Source organism: Harpia harpyja, chromosome 16, assembly GCF_026419915.1.
Source record: "Harpia harpyja isolate bHarHar1 chromosome 16, bHarHar1 primary haplotype, whole genome shotgun sequence".
Classification (NCBI taxonomy): Eukaryota; Metazoa; Chordata; class Aves; order Accipitriformes; family Accipitridae; genus Harpia; species Harpia harpyja.
This window is the reverse complement of record NC_068955.1, coordinates 13,049,216-13,069,167: the sequence shown is the minus strand read 5'-3', so window position 1 is coordinate 13,069,167 and position 19,952 is coordinate 13,049,216. Positions and strand designations below refer to the sequence as shown.

The following is a 19,952-nucleotide window of genomic DNA, read 5'->3' as shown; positions in this document are numbered from 1 at the left end:
ATTAGCATGCTTCTGTCTTTTCCAAATATCACTAACAGAAATTAGGATGAGCATTGTCCATAAGAATCTCCACTACAAACTATCTTTCAGCCTGATAGTCCCCCTTGTAGCGTAATCTCTTCTCCCCATTAGCCAGCCCTGTAATCACCTTTCTGTCTTGTAAGAATCCCTTTTCCAGCAGAACTACCAATTTCCTTTGGGACACAGTACTGAAGGCTGTCCTGAAGTCCCAAACTAGTAGTATTTTTTTCATCTAGAAGATTAGTCCTCTTACCAGAGGTAGGTATAATCCACTTTTGGTAAACTCTTGCCACATTTTCCCATGTCTTTAATTTGTTCTAAAATGTTACATACTGTTAGGGGTCAGACTGATGGGTGTGTGTTAGCCTACATCTCATCTCTCTTGCCTCTCAGCTTCTTCAGAACTGACATGCATTTGCAGTCATCTATTTCTGTAGCATCATCCCAAATGTGACAATTTTGTTTAAGATGTTCTTTCAGTACAGCAAGGCAGAAATTACTCAGTCCCCAAGTAAAGTGTATTAAACTCCTGAAATTTTGCTTTCCCCCTGGATAACTTCCATTTCTGTGCAGTTTTCGCTAGCTATCTGACCACTGCCACAGTGTTATACATCTCTATTGAAAGCAAAGGAACAGGAATTACTTTAGCTGTAAGTCCACACCTAGATGATCTTCAGGCTTGCCCCATTTGGTTTTGACTTTCAACTATTCTTAATCTTTACATGAAAAGGTGTCAGTACAGCTAGTGCTACCAGATGAATAACATGCATGGTAAAAGATGTGCCTCCAGAAGCTCATTATTCCAAGTAGGTAATATGGAACAAGGATATTCATCCCCATTTTATACAACAAGACAAAAATTAAAACTAATCTGAGATTAAGTGAGGAATTCATACTATGGTACTGCCACCCCCATCCAGACTGCTGCTCTGCTGGAAAACTCTCCCACCTTCTTGTATTGTATGATAAACAGAACACTACTACCTTTGGTAATTCTTCTGTTGGTTAAGCACTAGCAACTACCATGTCATTTTCAAAAAAATCAGCTCAGGTCTGCAGAAAAAGCTTTGGTTGAAGTCTTGACTATGGCATTAACCTCATGATTTCATGTGCTTGAAGTCACCGCATTCAGAAGATGATGTAAGAACAGTTTCGACCACGGCAGGTATTTAGGACTTCATCCTCAGAAGTGATGAATGAGACTGGGAGGGAGTAAGAACTGATCCAAAGATCCCGAGGATAACAGGAGTCTGTGAATTGAATTTATTTTGCTGTCACTGCACCTGGCATGAAAAGAAAGTACAATGAGAGGATTCAGTTAAGAAAACATTCTCTCTGACTCACTGAATCTGGGCATTTGTTTTTGCTCCTCTTCACAGGCTTATGTGAATTCATAAACTGCAGTCTGAAAGGAAAGCTTCTTCAGGCAACATATGGCATTTTGTACAAAGCTGTATCTTTTCAAGCTGAACTAGACCTAGAAAAACTTTTGCTAACAGTTTTCATAGAGTATTTTAACTCACACTGAAAGATGGGCAATCATAGTTTTTCTTTGTCCTTGCTTCTGTGAACAAGTAAACCAAACTACTGATGTCACTGAAGTCATACAGAAACTGTGTGGCGTCTGAATGTGACTCCAGAGGTCCTGAGCTAGGTCCTGAGTGCCAGAGCCTGTCTCCTCTCACTGCTGCATGCTCACTCAAGGAAAATGAACCCCCTCTTTGGATTGGTAGATTTTCGGGGTATGTTTTTGGGGTACTAGAAGGTGAAGGGTCTCTTAGAGAAAAGGTAAGCTTAAGACAGTCTTCAATTTTCAGTCTTAAGACAGTCTTCAATACTTTCAAGCAATACCCAGTGCAGATGCCACACCACAGGGCTCTTTCCCTCCTTTGTACTATTGCTTTAGAAAGGCAGGTTTTGGTACATGACAAAGTGATTCTACCCGGAAGCGGTTGCATTACAGTGCAGTCAAGATGATTGATCGGGATGAAAGACATGAGGCGGCAAAGGTAAGACAGGGCACCGTATTAATATTTGAACAACCAAGCCAAGATTTCCTAATTCCAGAAGGGCTTGTTTCCTAATTCTGCCTTAATTTTAATGAAGATTTGTAAATAAATGAATGAATAAATAAATAAATGTAAGATTTCTCTCCCCATTATTACAGGAAAAAGGAAACAAAAGCTTTCCTAACTGAAAAAATATTGAGAGCCAGAAAAGCATGCTTGCACTCCCTTGTTTATATCATTCCGGACTCAAGGTGAATCAATGGTAACTCAAAATGCCTCTGTATAAAATAAAGATTATTGTTTTGTGTCTTTCTTCAAGGCCATCTATGTTTCTCAGTTTCTTTTGGGTCAAACTATTTCCTGATTTTGGAAAGCTCAAGGATGCTATCTGCACGCATCTGCTCTTCCAGGGTATGGCACCCTGTCCCACTGTATGGGAGAAGTCTCAAGCTGCCCTACAGCTGCCAGATGGTCATTTTTACTGAAGAACTGGTAAGTACAAAACCCAATGTTGTTACAACTGTAGTACTGCTATAGGGGTTTCATTCAGTTTAGGGGATCACAGTGCTTGGTGTGGTAGAAATCCTCAGCAAGAGAAGGTCTTGCTGAGAGGGCTTAAAAATGGCAGGCTTAAAAGAAAAACATAAAAGGGATAGCGCTGGCTGCAGGATTAATGCCCCTGGGACACAGAAGACTTCTTGCTGATGCTATTTATAATTCACACCTGGTCCACATTGTTGGTGGTCCTTGCATTTCTTCTGGGATGAACTCCACAGTCAATGATTGAGTTAGAACTTTGTTTTCAACATTGAACTAAGAGAAAAATGAATTGATGTTGGAAAGGAGTTAAGGTCAATGACTGTTTCACCATAGTTTTTCAGGAGCATCACTTGTTCTTTGCAGTGTAAAGAAACCTGTGGCCTCACTGCGCTTTTAAGTCTGTTTTGCCAAGCAGACGTTAGCTGTGAAATTCATCTAGCTGTCTTCAGGCAGGGGAACCAGCAGCTTTGCAATGTGTACTTACTTTTTGTGCCAATGCAAAGCCACCACAAAATGTTACCAAATCAGAAAGGTGTTGATTTATATTCATTTCCCATCAGTGTGACAACATATGGTGTGAAGCAGTGGAGAAATTGAGGCTTTTAAAAACATTAATCAGGGCAAAGCACCAGTTTGCATGCCATTACACCACTAGTTTGCATGCACTTTGCACAGTTCAAAGCTTACTCTGAATGCAACTCATGTACACCAAGGCTTTCAGCCATCACAGCAACAGCACCGCTGCAAGCCACACTATAGACAACAACTCTGGCAAAAGTCCTTCACAAATCCCCATCCTACAGGAGAGGAAATAAGGTGGCTGGGGCACAGTCTGCAGTAGTGGAGGGAGGAGGTCAGAAGGTAGATAAGGGGTCAGGCAGTTCTGCAGACTGGAGCAAACACTGCGCACCCTGTGCATCCCCATCCACACCTATGTAATCCTAGGGCCAGCATCTATAGCCTAGAAGACGTGGCTCTCTGTCCTAATACGCTAAGAGCCAAAGTGCCTCAAGTGCCTTGCCCATTCCTGGTGCTCCCAGGGGTGTTTCAGCTCCGTGGTCTACCAGGTGATTTGTGCTTGCTTCCAGCTCGGCATCAGTGAATGAGCCGAGCAAAGGCAAAAATGGTCCTATCTGCTCTGCCAAAGGAACCCTTGACCCTACACATCTGCTTCTGCTGCACGCAGCCTGGATTTGGGTCCAGCAAATACCACACAGGAATTAAAAGTGATGCAACTCACCACCATCCTGTACCAGGATTTTCCCTAGAATTTAAGGGGCTCAGGTTGCCTTTTCCATGGATAGCCTTTTTGGAAAGCCTTGGGATTCTTTTATATTTGGGTCATTGTCATGTGTAACTTCCTCTAGACTACTAGAAGGAATCTTATCGTCACAGAGAGGGAAGGATGTTTCCCTGTCCTCAAAATGGCAGGAGACACCTGATTTCCAAATGCTCTCCTTACAGCCCTGGCTCTGATTTTGCACAATGTGGGCTTAGAAGAAGGACTATGTACTTTGTTATTCCAGCAGCTAAGTTAGATTAGTGATGAGAGAAGATGGATTATTGGTATGCTTCTGTACTTACTATGCACTGTCTACAAGTTTCAGTAAAATTCAGCTCTGTTACCCAACTCAGCATGCTGGGTGAGACCAAGACAGATGCTCAGGTAGTGTTTCAGAGTATTGAAAACCATAAACCACATCCCAGTCCACACAAATCTCACACCTACCTCAAACGCCTTGCTTGACAGTTTGTTTTCAAGGCCAGATCTGTCAGCAGCCCCACTGGCCAGTGACAGTGCATGGTGGTGAACATGGCCTGTTGTCTGCTACAAGGGACTCCAGCTGTCCTTGTAGGCCAGCTCTTTGTCCACGAAAACCTGTACTTTATCACTGCATACTTGCACTTCTGGCTAAGCACTCCATCCCAGTATCCTGTTTTCTTGAAACACCTTAGAAGAGACCCTGGGGTAAACCCTTATAGTGGTTTAATAGAAACTCCTAACGCCTGAGCTGAATGGTGAGCATTTGGCTGAGCAAATCCCTTCAGCAGAAAACAGAAATACAGAATGGAAATCCTCTCATGACCACAAACTACTGTTATCTGTAGGAGTCATGATGTTCCTGTAGTACTGTGACTCATCTGCATTCACTTCCTACAGTCTGAGCAAAGACCTTGCATTTCCAGACTTGCCCACCATTGTTAGCAATGGAGGTGGACCTTTGATGATCTCTCTTTCAATTTGGATCTGAACTTTTGGAAAACATAACGGGAGCAAAACCAGTGCTAGATTTGCACCTGGCCTTTTCTAATATGATTGGATGTGGAGAATTGATTCATTCAAAAGTATTGCCATAATGAGATGAGCAGAAGTTCATGCATTGCATTAGCATTACACTAACACAACTCAGTGCACTGTTTGGCTATTGCTATTTTGTAGTGGAGGCCAACGTAGACAGATTTGTCTGAAATACTACCAAGCAGTGCAGTGAAACGTGTGTCCCCCCAACAACTCCCACCACATCACCACTGCCAGAACCTGTCTTCCTTGGAGTGCACACAAGTCTCCCCTGTCCTGCCCTACACCGGTCACTCCCTATGCCACGCTGTGGATGTGCTAACACAGGGACATTCATTAACAGACCATTCGCAGTAATCTTATGTACCAAACAATGGCAGCTGGCTAATTTCTAAGTTATCAGTTGATTATTCCCTGCAGTAGCAGATCAGGGTACAAGTTAAACTAGTGTTAAAAATACATTTCCTTCTCATTCTCCTTAAAAGTCGGTGGAAGCACAAGTGTGTAGCACTCACCTATGTATTCAGTGTTTGAATACACTCCAGCTCCTGGGTTGTAGAAGGCAGATTTTCCAGGTGCAGTTCACTTTCTTTTCTAGAGAATTGAGCAGCTGGACGTATATCTACAGCTGTTCACATAGGACACTTCTTTGTGCTTTGAGATACTTGCCTTACAACACATCCAGCCCTTGGCAACCTGGCGAGTGAAGTATAAAGACTGGGGGGAATAAATAAATAGATAAATAAATAACCAAACTATGGTTGTGATCCCGAACCCACTGAAATTAAAGGAAGTAATTTCAGATCATATCCACCATCTAGCCTACAAAGAGGTGCCAAACTAACTTTAAGCTATTGGGCTTTCCAAAACTACCACCTCCACAAAGACCATAATTATAAAATGTTGTTGTGTTGACTGACAACTGTTGTGGTAACTCCTGGTCAGTGATCATTAAAATAAAATCCTTGTTCCAGCAGCATGCTTGGCTGCAGCAAGAGTTCAGTGAAACTGTCGCCTGCTGCATGCAATGAGTACAGGATCTTAAAACATAGTGTTTGTCACAGAGTCAACATCCCAGCAAGGGCAGATCCCGTACCACACCACATACCTTCTTGTTTGAGATCACATGCTTGAATTGCTTCCTCATCATTTATACAGCGGCTATCTAGGAGATATGTTCAGGGAGTATCCTAGTACTTGCAAGCACAACTTCCCGATATGCCCGTTTTTTAACCAAGAAGTTAGGCAAACATCTTAGCCGCTGAGAAAGAGGTCTCTGGGACCACCGTACCCTGATGATAAGTCTGGAAGCCTTCCTGCTGTGCGGCATGGTGCATGGTCAAATCCCAGATACATGGGAATCAGGGCTGCTTGTTCTGGAGGTGCACTCCCTATCAATGCAATGGGCAGGACCAGGGAGCAGAAGGAATTTGGCATCTGGGGGCTCGGATAGCTGATCCAGATAGCCAAGGACTAGGGCTAATGACAAAGTTCTGTCTGGATGGAGAGATAAAGGAAAGAAAATAAATAAAAAGCAGAAATTAATCTGAGGAATATTTCCACCATAGTCCCTGAAATGCCACAGGTAAGGAAAGACCTTAGAGTAGGAAACATCTCCAACTTGGACATAGCAACATGTGAGTACCTTTTATCCAGCAAATTCATAATGCTGTTTATGCAGGAACTTTATATCTTTCCTGCTGCATCATAATATTTGCCTAAGTCTGACATTTTAAAATACCTCTGCCACATGGAGACAAGCAGGTGACTCTGTACAAACATGCAGACCTCAGCTTGACCCTTTGATAGGTGCCATCATATCACAGTACAGCTTGTGAAATCAACAGCTACGATATGCTTCTGGAAAAAAGCATGCCAGTCAGAGGGTAGATCTGCTTGCATAGTCAGTGCACTTGGCATTACAGCTTATGTTACCACCTAGACTATCTACGGGTATCAACCCATCTATGTATGGAGCGGCTCAAGGGTCTGGGAAAGTCCTGAGGAACTGTGGGCTTGGGGTGGGGTGTGCTGCTCGCTGCTGTAATAAAGCCAGCTGAATGACGTCTCAGAACAAGGTGCAATTTTTGTGTCAACAATGGGATCGTTAATATGAACGTCAGCAGGCTTCAGAGCAAATCCCTTTCTTGGAGCAATGCAAGGGAGTAAGGAGGTATTTTTTGTTGAGCCTAAAGCTGAGCTCCCCTGCTCCAGACTGCAGCATACAGACAGTGGGAAGTGCATGCAGACAGAAAGGTCTCTGCTCTCTAAGCCTGCCTGGCTCCTTGCCCGAGCTTCAAATGCAGCCTGTGAGGGTTTGACTCGAGACAATTTGATGGATATTGTGTCGGTGCTGGAGGCAAGAGAAGCCAAGAAAATGGGGGATCTGTCTGTCAGCTGATCTATTTCCTCACATTTTTAATGCAAACCCTTCATTTCTGTAAATATACTCTGCATGCTGCTATAGGTAGGGTATGGTTCTAAGGGTGATACTGTGAGAAAAGGGTGCAATACATGAACCAAAACTGAAGAGTTTTTAATCTACAGACCACATTCCTTATATGTGGTAATAACATCCATGTGATAAATTCATTTATTTCTCCAAAGAGGTCATAAATTACATGTCAGCATGTCAGCATAGTAATCTTCATTTATCCCATTCTTTGACCTCCCCTGCAATATGCCTATTGAGTCTTCTCTATTTGCACCTCTTTTAACTTTACTAAGTGCCTTAAGCCCTCTGAATTTTGATTATCGATTGCCAATGACTGCAGTGATTAAACTGAAGCCTGAACCATCCCCATTAATAAAAACTCACCACTTGCCTTTTCTGCAAATCAGATTTCAACAGCACTCCTCTCCTCTTCCCCCTTGTCTGGCTCTGACTGAAAAAAATATGCAGGACCATTTGCCAGGGTTAATTTTTAATAGTGTCCTCACTGCTGCAGCGAATGAAGTCATTTATTATCCAGCAGGCAGCATGCTAAACGCTAGGCAATAACAAATGCTAAAGGAGGTGACTCACGCATAAGCAATCAGGCGGAGTTTTACATTCCCACCTGCTGGATGGCTCAGCACAAAGGGCCGAGCACGACATTTCGGTTTACCCTACTCTTGCATCCTCATCTGAGGGACACCTGGATTCAAGCCACGCGGCCAGCGAGTTTTATTTGCTTCATAGTCATATGCAAAGCATGTATGTAAACAGAGTCTGTGTGGCCAGCCCTCCCCTCTGCCTGGGCACTCTTTTCCTCTAACGAAGGAGCTTAATATTCCTCCTAGGCGGTCATCCCCGCTGCGGGAACATGTCAGCCCAGGCAGTTTGGCCCTAAATAATGCTTTGTGATCTCAGGCAGACTGGAGCTCAGCCTACCCACCTGTAGAACAGGTTTAATGGTAGTTGGCTTTTTTCTAGAAAAGCTAGGAGGATTACTTCATGTCTGAGATCTCTAGATGAGAACTGCTCAGTGGCAGAGAGCATGTTAAAAGAGCGGCTGGAAATTAGGGCCAGAGCAGGATGGCAGTCCTGTGAGCAGGTAGAGATGACCACAGAAGCTGCACTGTTCTCATCTCATTACCCAAGATCCTCAGAAAGGCTCAGATGCAGATGATTCACAAACCAGAAAGTTTTTTAATTACTTATTAAGTAGGATTCATGTTGATTTTATTGCTCTGGGACGCACAGGGTTGGGCTGCAGAATCTCTTTTGCCATCTCTTCAGAGTGAAATGTAGTGGTAATACAGAGTCCTCTCACCCATGTATCTATTGCCGTTGAATTTTTGCCTCAACGGAGCAGTCCAAAGGCCACTGAAGGAGTCCATGAATCTTCTCCGTATCTGCAGTAAGCTTTGGATCAGACCTCAGTAAGCCGGCAAGAACATGCTTCTGAACATGCTATAACAAGTTCACTGGCATGTGCTGATCACTGCAGGAGAGCTGGTATAAGCGTGCTCCTGAAAATGAGGAAGATCTTGACTAAAGAGGCAGCAGCTTCCTGCTTAGTCCTCACCAGAGCACACCAGTGCCACTTAAATGGGGGAACAGAGCAGCTCTGAACCTATTCCCTCCCCTGTGCGCTAACCCAGAGAAGCTAGAGGGAGGGTATTGTATTAATCTTTATTCACTTTGTGATCGTGTAAGTCTCCCAAATCCCACTGCCAGTAAGCTCCGATGATTAAACAGCTTACTGAAAGGAAACTATAGCTAGCACCTTCTACCCTTATCAAAGCGTACTGCTAATGAGGACTGGGAAATCACTCAGTGTTAATACAACATCTGTAGATTAACATGAGCTTACTCATGTTTTCATAGTCAATGGCTGAAATTCCATCAATCACTTGGATTCATGTAACATTTCTGATCAGCATTTCGGTACGTTAGCCTCAGTATTTCCCTAAATGAAGTCCGCTGACTGGAAGTGGAAAAGGCGAAATCAAGAGTCTGAGGCCAGAGAAGAAATTTGCAACATGTTGATTTGGCCATCTCCACTTAGGAATCCTGGAGGAGGTCTGACTTCAGAAATGTTTAGCATTTGCCCCCTGAAAGCCATCAGACAGCATCTGACTGGCTTGCACACACACACTCTTACATCACTGCTGAGCTCATGAACACCTGCCTGAAAAGTTACCTAGATACATGCAATGGCTCTGCACCAGTCCTGCAAGACGCAAGTGACTGCAGGTCCTCTTCTGCCTTTCACCTTCCCTGATGGAGAAGCAGCAGAAGAAAGGGAATAACTGAACTGCAGACAAAAAATTATGCTGGTGGTCCACTTTATGTCTTCAGTGTGGGAAAGATCTTTAATAAGGAAGGGGGAAACTGCCAGCAAAAAGAGAATCTCTGTGAAATAGGTGTAGAAGTAACCTGGAGAGATCAACTATGCCACATCTCTGACTGAAGGAATGATTTCTAGCCCTGTGCTGCTCTTGAAGGCATTTGCATGGGAGGACTATGCCCTTACCATTACTAGGGGTCTCTCAGGACAGCCTAGATAGGATAGTGACACAAGAGCATAGCCTAACTGTTAAGGAGATCTTCCAGTATCTAGCCTGAATCTCACCTGATGTGGGAATATCGCTACCACCATAAGCTCACAGGGAGCTGTATAACTCAGGATCTCTAGCTCTGACAGCAAGTGGCTGCACTGCAGGAGAGTCTAACTTTCCTGCAAATAACATGAAGGCTGAGGTCACCAATGGACTTTGTTACTGCAGCAGTGCAGATCTTAGGTAATCACTGAAAGGGATGAAGAAGGAGCTGGAAATGCTCCACAAGAGCATCAGGAAGAGGCTGCCACAGAGAGAAACAGCTGTCCGTAATGGAAAGGGACCAGATAAGCAAGCTTTACTAAGCTTGGGTACAGGAGTAGAGCATACATTGGAGACCCAAGAGCACTAAGGAGCAGAGAGATGGTGGGAAGGCTGGATTTCATCCTCCTGTCCAGTCTACAGGGTAGCTACATTTTATGTGAGTACTGCCTTGCATCAACTCTACTCACTTGCAAAGGTGAGAACGAAGGTTCAGAGCAGCTCCTTACAGAAGGAAAACCAGAATTTAGTGAAGGACTTGACAGAAGAAAAGAAAAGGCTCAGCAGCTTGAGTTTGATGATGAGAAGGAGGGCTGCGTGGCAGGCATAGAGACAATGTGCAGCCAGTACATTAAAAAGCAATCAAAGGAAAAGAAACCAGTAGTTTAACTGGATAAACACAAATGTCTTTAATTCTATCTAGTTCTACCATGTGTGCATGCCTGAATCACACTGCGCAACACTGCTTTGAAACTTCTGCGAGAAACAGATGTAGTTAGCAATTGTTGTTGATGCTGAGGGGCTGAAAATCAGCATTAGCTGACGAAGAAGAAGATTCTTTTTAAAAGAATAAGAATAATCTTAGTGTCTTCTCCAGGAGAACATGTGGGATGGTCTGAGATTGCAGTACAAATTCGTCTGGTACAGAGAGGCCTCGAACTACACAGATAAATCTGTTGCACATCAGTGAATGCAGGAATGAGAGTGCAAGACATTCCTTAGCAACTCATCCGGTTTCCACTCCTGAAAATCTGGCTCCTGCCAGCAAAAGTGACACAGATGACCCAGAGCATGGTAAGTGATCCAAACTGCCCCATAAAGAAAGTGGCAGCGTGCAAGCTGCAAAGTGTTCAAACTTTTCTGTATAGTTTGAAAATTAAAATCACACAGGGTCTAAATATCGTGAGGGCTTGTTAACAAAAAATAAGGCTTTCAACTCCAAAGACCTGAGTTACTGCTGTATGAAGACAAAGGCAAAAACCTCTCTCAGAGTGCAGTGATCTGAGGATCAGGCTCCAAGGAAATGATTGACGTTCAATTCAAGCTGACAGCTAACTAAAGCTCCTGTATGTATGACAGCAAACGACCACCAGGAAAATCAGTGTGGCTCCCAACTTGCAGATTTCTGCATTACCAGACCTCCTACCCTACGTGACCCTTGCTGACGTACACTGGCAGGCTCAGCAGAGAGTGGAAGGAGACACGGGACCTTACCAACCCTGGTCACTCTTGGTCAGGTGGGGACATTTCATGACGGAATCAGTGTCATTTCTAAGTAACTCAGGCTCTAGACTCACCATGTGATCAGCTATAACTCCCAGGAAAAAGCACAAAAAGCCAAAAAGAACATTTGTTGGGGACTTAAGCAAACACCCACAGGAACAAATGGGACGCTTTCTGTAGAGGGCAGTGTGCTTCAGACCAGACTGAAACTAGCAGGCAGTTGTAGAAAGTGACACTGCTTCTAAATACAGTCTGAGAGATCTAATTTATATCTCATCTCTCCCCCATGTCAGCAAAATCTGAAGTCGAAACATCCCACCATCTACTCAGGTGAGGGCTTCACGTTACTAAATATGGCATATCATGTATAGGGAGATACGATTGTTGTTCATTCCTACGGTGTCTCTACAAGGAGCCTGACTCAGTGGACATGACCAGTCTTTGAATTATGTCTTTTTTGTGTGTGTGTTTGGGTTGGTTTTTTTTTTTCATAGAAAAAAGGAATCAGCAGTTGTCTGTATTTTTAAACTGTGGAACACAGACCTCCTTCCACTTCCAAGTTCTGATTACAAAGCCTTTCCCTTCTGCGATTCCAGAGCATCTTTCTTGTCTCTGCAAGTTTCTATTTTCAGTTCATAATTGATCAAATCCAACTGGTAGCAGAATTCGTTTCAGTCAACAAGAATCTTTCCTCTCTCTAGCTTTGGTGGAGCTTGGGCCAGGCACCTGGCAAGGTGCTGCCTAGTTTCCTTGCTTATTTCAAAAAAGAAATCCATGATGAGCAAGATCCTGTCCTGGATCAGATAACCCTCCAGGACTGATGATTTTGCTCTGCCCACCCAGAATCTTCTGCAATGTTTCAAATGGCTTGGTTCAAAGAGGCCTGAGCACTCTGTTTAGTAGAATTTAATCCAATCTTAATGCCATTATTTTAGGGATTAATAACAAAGTGGTCCCACTCACTGGTTGGGTCCACTCACTGTCTGGGCCATCTGAAGCAATGTGATGTTTTTGGAGATGATATAGAGGAAGGTTTTGTTGATTGACTGAGCATTGATTAATTAATTCAGGATTTTGGTTTTTTAATTTATTACTGCAGGAGATCTCACCAGTGCAGTGTCCGTCTTAAAAAAAAACTGAAACCAGGACAGGACAGTCCTCCTTTTTCCTCTGTGTGGTCTCTCAGTTGGACTTCTGCTTCCAGGTCTTAGGTATCTCTGCAAGTCCCAGGCCATTGGGATGATGGTACATGCTTGCAGATTTTCACAGTTGTGATGTCTCTTGTGGCTATATCTCTCTTGGTGCAATCTGCAGTAAGGATTAGCCCACAGACTTTTCCCACTCTCTAGGAGACTGTGTTAAATTATAGTGTTGAATAGTTTTAGCATCCTTTCTTTGAGACGACTTTCATTTATCTCATGGTTTCTTTGTGCTGCAGAAGATTCAGATTTTCCCCATAGTCTTTTTATAGCCAGTCACTCATGGTATAACAATTCATTGTCGGGTGTAAACTCTAGCCTTGCATCTCCACATAGACTTATCTGATACATTAAGAGCTTCTCTCAAAGGCTGCTTTCCAAGTCACGCTATTGTTGGTGCTTGTGATCTAGCACTATTTTCTCTACAGCCTCACCAGGAAGCTAGAAGATGATTGTCCATGAGTCACAATAATTTTACCTGTAAATTCAACTAAGCCCCCAGGCAGCTCAGAAGGCTGGCCACTGTTTCTCAAGCCTGATACTACTATATCAACAGCCTAAACTTTAACTGGGAGAGAGTGTTTTTAAAATAGAAAGGGGGAGCATACACTTCATTCCATCACACAGTTGGAGCTGTGTTACTTGTAGCTTATATCAATAGCCTAAGGAATAAGAAATTTCCAGTTTTTCTTCACTTTTCAAGACTATCCTGCAGAAGGCATCCCTTCCAGCTTGGGAGTAAAGCAAACATTTTGTGTGTACCCTACACCCACTCCAGATTTACAAATGAGCCTATCTTAAGCACAGGGTAGTCCCACTGGCTTCTGTGGCTACTTGCACATATAACAGTTTTCAAAATTGTCCTCTGAGCTAACAAAGCTCAGTTTTGATTCCCTCCCACAGCAATAATTATGGGGGTTTCCCCTCTCTGCCCTTAGCCAATTCACTTTGCCATTTCTAAATTCTCTCACTAACACAAGTAAGCTGCATGGCAATGAGTCTGCCCTTCCCAGAAACATCCCTGTAAAGAGAATGGGTTTACAGACAGACTCTGAGAGCCTTTTCCGTTCTCTGTCCCAGGTAATTCCAAAATACTCCCAGATCTACAGAGATTTATTCCACTTCAAAAAAAGAAAAAAAAAGAAAAAAAAGAAAAAAAAGAAAGGAGAGGGGGGAAGAATGGAGACTGTCAGAGAATGGAAGCCAAATCAATTTCAGAAGAAATTGGTTCATCCTTTACTGGCATCTGCAGAGTTGCGCCAGCTTGCTGCGGAAATGGATTTGGCCTTGTATTTCTGAGAATCCAGCCTTGTTTCAATTCTTCTGAACACTTCCTTCTTTCCTTCTGACTGCACTTCAGTTTTCATCCAAGTATCAGATAGGCCCACGAGGCAGCTGACTTGCACCGAATCTAACATAAACTTCTGCTGACAGGTTCTGCTACCTACATGATGCATGGCCCACCAGTGAACAGAAAGGATAAGGTCTCAGCTTCTTTTCTTGCTATAGCAACAAAGCACCTTGTGATGATAATTTTTTTCCCGTTTCATAAGCTGGTTGCCATGGCAAGTTACTTGTGTTGCATTGTCAGATACTAAAAGGAAACAATTTGCGTTCTCTAGAAATCTCAAAATCTAAAAAGTTGATTGCATATTGGTTTGCTTTCTGCCATAACACTACTCATCCTCTAAGCTCAGGGAGAGATGAGCAAGAAAAACATCCCAGTATGGGAAAAGTACTTGCAGTTTCTTGAGTATGGTGTATCTGCAGGAGGAATAAATTTAAAAATCATGAAGAATATGGTGCTGTGGGGAAGCAAAACTCATGGGGATCTCTGCTTTTCTTAGTACGCTCACAGAGACAATGTTAAAGAGAGCACAGTGATATAATCTTCCTTCCAAACACTTCAAGAAATTTTCAGTTACACAGAAAAGTATGCATCTGGAAAAATGGACTAGCTGAGTGCAGGGAGAGCTCAAAAGCCATGGAAAGAACCAGGAAGCAATCTGCATAATTAAAAGTAAGTCAGGTGAACTTGTAGATATGGCAAAGCAACAGCAGGCTCAGAACAACAAAAGTAACTGACATCACTAATCTACCCTCTGTGTCTGCTGAGAATTGATATACCCTTCAGTATATCAAAAATATGTGATTTATGTCTGGATGTATTCAAGTATGCATCCTTGTGAAACTAAAAAATCACTGTTACTTACTTTGCTGATGATTTTGATGATCACAAGAAGAACTTTTCATGTTCTTTTGGGTTTTTTTAGGGGGAAAGAAAGAACAGTTCAACTTGGCCATTGCCTGGCTGTTTCTACTAGAAATAACTCTAAAAAAGATTAACATTTCAAAAATGTCAGGGATAGCCTTGATCTATAGCTGATGAGCAAGTTCAGTTGCTAACTAAGCTCTTGGCAGAAGTTTGTATGTCACACAGTGGAGAGCTAAGCTCACGCCTTGTCTATGACTCCCCTCTTGCAGAGGTTAAAGAGGGAATGACAATATCAAGGAGTTATTTTTTGGGTCACAGCACCTGCAAAAATCAGTGTTGCACCTTCCCAGACTGAATTTAGAGTGCTGTTACAAAAAGTCATGACAGTATAAGCATGTCCATGAATTATGGCCTCCCACCTGCAAGCTACATACAGTTTGGTGAAGACAATCAGGAAAAACTGAAGGCATGGGAAGGATGGAACAGCTTTTCAACCCCACTGCAGGTTTTGTCTTGGCAGTATTACTGTGGCAGTAAGGTTCTTCGGAGATTCTCTCCATTTCCTTTTTATTGCTCCGCATGCCAGTGGGCCCAGTACTTGACTAGCCTTCGTCTCCCATCATGCAAGGCTTGCAAGAGCTAGTAGCACTGCAGGCTTTCTAGAGAGCTGCACATTTCTCTTTGCCTGCCTTGAGGTTTGCCATAGAGCACAGGAGCTGCACTGATGCCTGGTGGGTAGCTGGAGGAGTTTGTTGCCAGTCCAGCTGGAGACACCGTGGGATGAGTTAGCAGAGTAGTTAGTTAGTAGACTGAACTACCTTCTTGAGGTGGCATTTGCACTGTACTTGCTGCGGCACTGCATGTCCCATGTTTAAAAAAGAGGGTTCTGTCCTGCAGAGGTGTCAGACAGGCCAGACATTTTCATAGAATTAAATTCAAGTTTAGGGAAAGGAAGGAAGAATCTGTCCAGGCAGAATGACTTTTTACAGACAGAATGGGCTATAACCTCAGCAAGTGTAAATCTGCTCAGCTTTGCCAAAAGCAATGGAGCTATGCTGCTTTGAAACAACTGAGGATCTTGTCCCAATATTTTGCCTTTTTTTTCCAAAAATAGAAAGGGGGAGAAGACATCTTTAAGCTATATCACTCTCTGTGTCCTTGCAAGTTTGTGTCATCACCCCTATGTGACTGTGTGGTTATGACTCACCAATAGGTGATTATGCCTCTGTCTTCCAGCAGTCTGCAAACAAGTAGTCCTCAGGTATCTTATATCCTGATGTGATCTGGCACTGAAGAATGAGCAAGAAAGAGGCAGTTTCGGTCCCATCTTCTGGTGTTTCTTGGTTCCTGCAGGTCACTGAGAAGCCCGAGAAGCATGAAACTGAGGTTCACCCATAGCTGTGTCTATTATACTACCTATTTGGTTCTTGCTCCCTGGTAAGTTCTTCTGGGCCACCTAGGTACTGAAAAATATGAGCCTGCTTTCAAGGTGCTTCAAAAAGCAAGATTTCTGCATGCTCCATTACCAGAAACAGCTAAAACAAGACAAGACAGGTAGCACAGAGAAGCAGTGTGCCGTGTGTACGTGTGTCTGCCTGTGAAGAAACCCATCACCTTTGTGTGTGCTGCTGTTCCTGCTGTTGGCTTGGTCAGGAGAGATGCCGTGTTTCTGCGAGCTGTGGTCCTTGCTTCTGTGGAGAACTGAGAGGTTGTTCAGAATCAGGAGGGCTTGTTAGAAGCAAGCAAAAAGTTTCAAGGTAGGTTAAAGCTTCAGCCTTTTTGTTTGGACCTGTCTGTTTGCGCGCCGGCTTTTAGAAAGTGCTCTGGCGGGTTTGTTTGTGCTGGTGCAACATGCCTGAGACCTGAAAAAACCTGCACAACTCTCTCAAAGGGTATCCTTAGAACTCGCTTAATCTACTCTGGCTACAAGCTCTGCAGGGCACGAGCTTTCTTTTTATTATGTGTCAAGCGTAGTATCTAGAACAATGGTTTCTAGATCCATTTTCAGATTACTTTTCTAATGGAAATAATAAATTGTGGCAGTGTGCTTGAAACGTATGTCAGAGCGAACAGTGCTTTTCCAGTACCAGGAATGCATACTTTATTCAGCGTCATATTCTGCATCAAAGCTTGATCACTTCTGCATGCTCCTGCATAACAAGGTGATTATGCAATCCACTATCCACTTTCCAAAGTAATAGGGGAATCACGGTGCCCAATAGTAGAAAACCTCTGGTAACACAGGCGTACTGTGACGGCATGGGAAGTGCTGCGTTGACAGACCTGAATTCATGGAACGAAGCTTGAGCCCATCAAGGTTTACTAGCTCCGATTTAGCGGTGCTCCTTGTGGGACCCAAATAGGATCAGAGCCTCTTGCCACGCTTGGACCTTTGCCTGCAATTGGAGCAGTTCTGTTCATGCAGCATGTATCTCTGCTGCTAAGCCTAATTGGACTGCAGCTTTCTTACACGGAGTCAATTCAGGTGTCTTGTCTTTTGTGGCCTAAATCGCTCCTGAATAATTTGGAGTCGTCTATTCTTCTAGGCCTTTCCAGGGGCCAGATAAAAGCACCCTGTGAGTGGGGTTTAGCCGACAGGTTATCAGCTAGGGGCCGACTGCTAACGACCACTACGTTTCAGCAAGCAGTCTCTGGTCTTCCTCCCCCAAAGCGCGCAGTTCGCCGGGCCTCCGCGGGGAGCCGGGAGAGGCGGCTCAGCCCAGGGGCCTTGCCTGTAGGGCGAGGGCAGGGCAGGGCAGGGCAGGGCGAGGGCTCTCCCTGCCGCGCTGCCTGCAGGGCCGTGCCCTTCCGACGGCAGCAGCCCTGTTCCCGCCGAGCGGCGGCTCGCAGGCCCCGGGACAACCGCAGGGTTGAGGTGGTCTCCCACCCCGCCCGCGGGCTACCGGGAAAGCCGCGGCGCCTCTCGGTCCCCCCCACGGGTAGAGCACCCCTGCAGCCGCGGGGAAGGGCAGGCTGAGGGGAGCGGGCGGGCGGCGGCTGGCGCCTGCAGCGCCGCGGCCGCCAGGCCTTCCCCTCACCGCGGGTGCGAGGATCTCCTAAGGAGGGGCCGTCGCGGGGCGGGAAGCAGAGAGACGGCCCCGAGGGGGAACGACGAGACCACCGCGGCTCCTGGGGGAAGGGGCGCGGAGGCGGCGGCGGGCAGGGGGGGGAGGTCGCACGCCGGGGCGAGGCGGCGGCCCGCCACCCTCCCCCGTCGCCGCCGCTCCAGGGACCGCCCCGCGGCCAGGCCGCGGCGGGCGGGCGATGTCGCCTGATTGACAGACGCGGCGGCCCACCCGGAGGGCGGTAGCGGCGGGGCCGCCTATCAGGGGCGGCGGGCGGCCGTTGAGCGGCGGGTGGGCGGGGCGCGGGGCCTGGGCGTGTGCTGCGGCCGCCGGCGGGGCGCGCTCCCGCTCCGCTCCGCTCCGCTCCCCCCGCACGCACATTGTCCGGGCGGCGGCGGCAGAGCGCCCTGGCGCCCGGTGCCAATGCGGGGCGGGCGCGGCACACCGGGGGCGCCTCCACCACCGCGGTGGAAACTTCACCTCGCCGCCGGGCCGAGGCGCGGCTGAAGCCCCCGGCGGGGCCGGGCCGGGCGGGGAGGAGCGGAGCGGAGCGGCGGCGGCGGGGAGGAGAAGGAGAAGGAGGAGGAGGAGGAGGAGGGGGGGGGGGGTGCTCGCCCGCCTGGGGGGCGCCTCGTCTTGTTTGATTTTCCTCCGCTGGAAGAAAAAAAACCAAAACAAAACAGATAATATTATCCCGCTTTAAACTTCCGCGCCCCGCTCTCCAGGACGCGTATCCTGCCCGGCGGGGTGGACGAGCCGGTGAGTGACCGCCGGGGACGGGGTTGGGGCTGCGGGGAGTGGGACGCGCCGTCGGGGGTGGGGGGTCGGGGCAGCACCCACCGGCTTGGAGGTGACGGGCCGGCAGCGCCGCCGCCACCTGTTAGCGGGGCGGCTGCACCCCCCTGGGAAGTTTGCACCCCCACTGTGCTGGGGAGGCGGTGGGGAGGACGGGACCCCCGGCCCGGTGGGCGGCGGCGGGGCCCGGGGGTGTTTGGGGGCGGTGGCGCGGACCCACCTGCTCGCCTGGCCGCGCCATGACTCTGCTGCCTGGGCACTGCCTGCCGACCCCAGCCCCGGGCAGGCCGCCGAGGAGGGGAGGGGTGGTGGGGTACCACTGAGAGCCACAGCCTCTGCACCCCCTTTGCTCTCCGTCCCCTGCCCTCTCCTCCTCCTGCACCCCCTTTGCGCTCCTCCTGCCCCTTCCCCCCCCCAGGCTGCAGCCCCCTTTCCTTCACCCCCCCCCGCCCTCCCACTCCCCCCAAGTCCCCAAGCTGCAACCCTCTCCGCCTCCTCTCCCTCCTCTTCCTTGCACCCCCAGTTTGCAGCCCCCTGCACACACCTTCCCTCATCCCCTTGCATCCCCCATGCCACCCCCGTGATGCTCCCAAGGGGGAGCACCGGACCCCCCTACCCTTTGCCAAAGCAGGTGCCCACCAGGCTCCAGCCGCCCCTCATCAAAGCGGCACCCCCCCAGAAGAGACCGGCTCCCCGGCAGTGCCAGGCGTCGGCAGGCCAGGAGCGAGGCGCGGAGGGGGCGCGCAGGTGGCGGAGGCGCAGGTATGTGCATCTACGAGCAAGTGAGCGAGGTCCCCCTGTTCCTGTGTGCGTGCGGCTCTGCGGAGCTGGCGGCACCTCCCTTCCTCCCAGGGACGCTTGCCGCCGGGGCTCTGCGGCGTGCGGTGCGGAGGCTGCTTGCGCCCTGCCCGCCGTGCAAGGGCGTCACGGGGTCCAGGGCTGCAGCCCCTTCGCCTCGAGTGGGAGCAGGTGCATCTGGTGGCTCGCTCGGCCCATATGGGTCCTGGTTGGGGATGCGTTTTAATTGCCTCGAGCAGTGGAGCGTGCCTGGAGACAAAAGAGCCGATGAGAAATTGGAGAGGACTGGCAAACTCTGGAGCAGCTGGAGAAATGCTTAGGACAGCTGGAAGCAGGAGGATGGTGCAGCAGGAATGGCTTGACCCAAGTCAAGCTATTGACTGTTTCGGTGACCTAAGTCATGTCTCTTTAGCCTGCGCTGTGCGGAGTTGCTCCTGGGTAGGTCTCGGAGAGGCAGAAGGGGTACAAACTCCTGGTGAC

The 19,952-nt window shown here is 47.1% G+C and overlaps 1 protein-coding gene and 1 long non-coding RNA gene across 2 annotated transcripts in view; one reads left to right on the top strand and one right to left on the bottom strand.

Moving 5' to 3' along the window:
* Positions 1 to 1,006: 1,006 nt before the first annotated feature.
* Positions 1,007 to 7,796, bottom strand: LOC128152843 (uncharacterized). Its single transcript, XR_008238771.1, has 2 exons — positions 7,688 to 7,796; positions 1,007 to 1,304 (listed from the first exon to the last, which is right to left on the bottom strand). It is a non-coding gene; the product is annotated as an uncharacterized LOC128152843 (long non-coding RNA).
* Positions 7,797 to 18,193: 10,397 nt separating this feature from the next.
* Positions 18,194 to 19,952, top strand: part of HRAS (HRas proto-oncogene, GTPase) — a 43,360-nt gene continuing 41,601 nt past the window's right edge. Inside the window, exon 1 of the mRNA XM_052811499.1 lies at positions 18,194 to 18,638. The gene's annotated coding sequence lies outside the window, so the exon portion shown is untranslated. The remainder of the gene's footprint in view (positions 18,639 to 19,952) is intronic.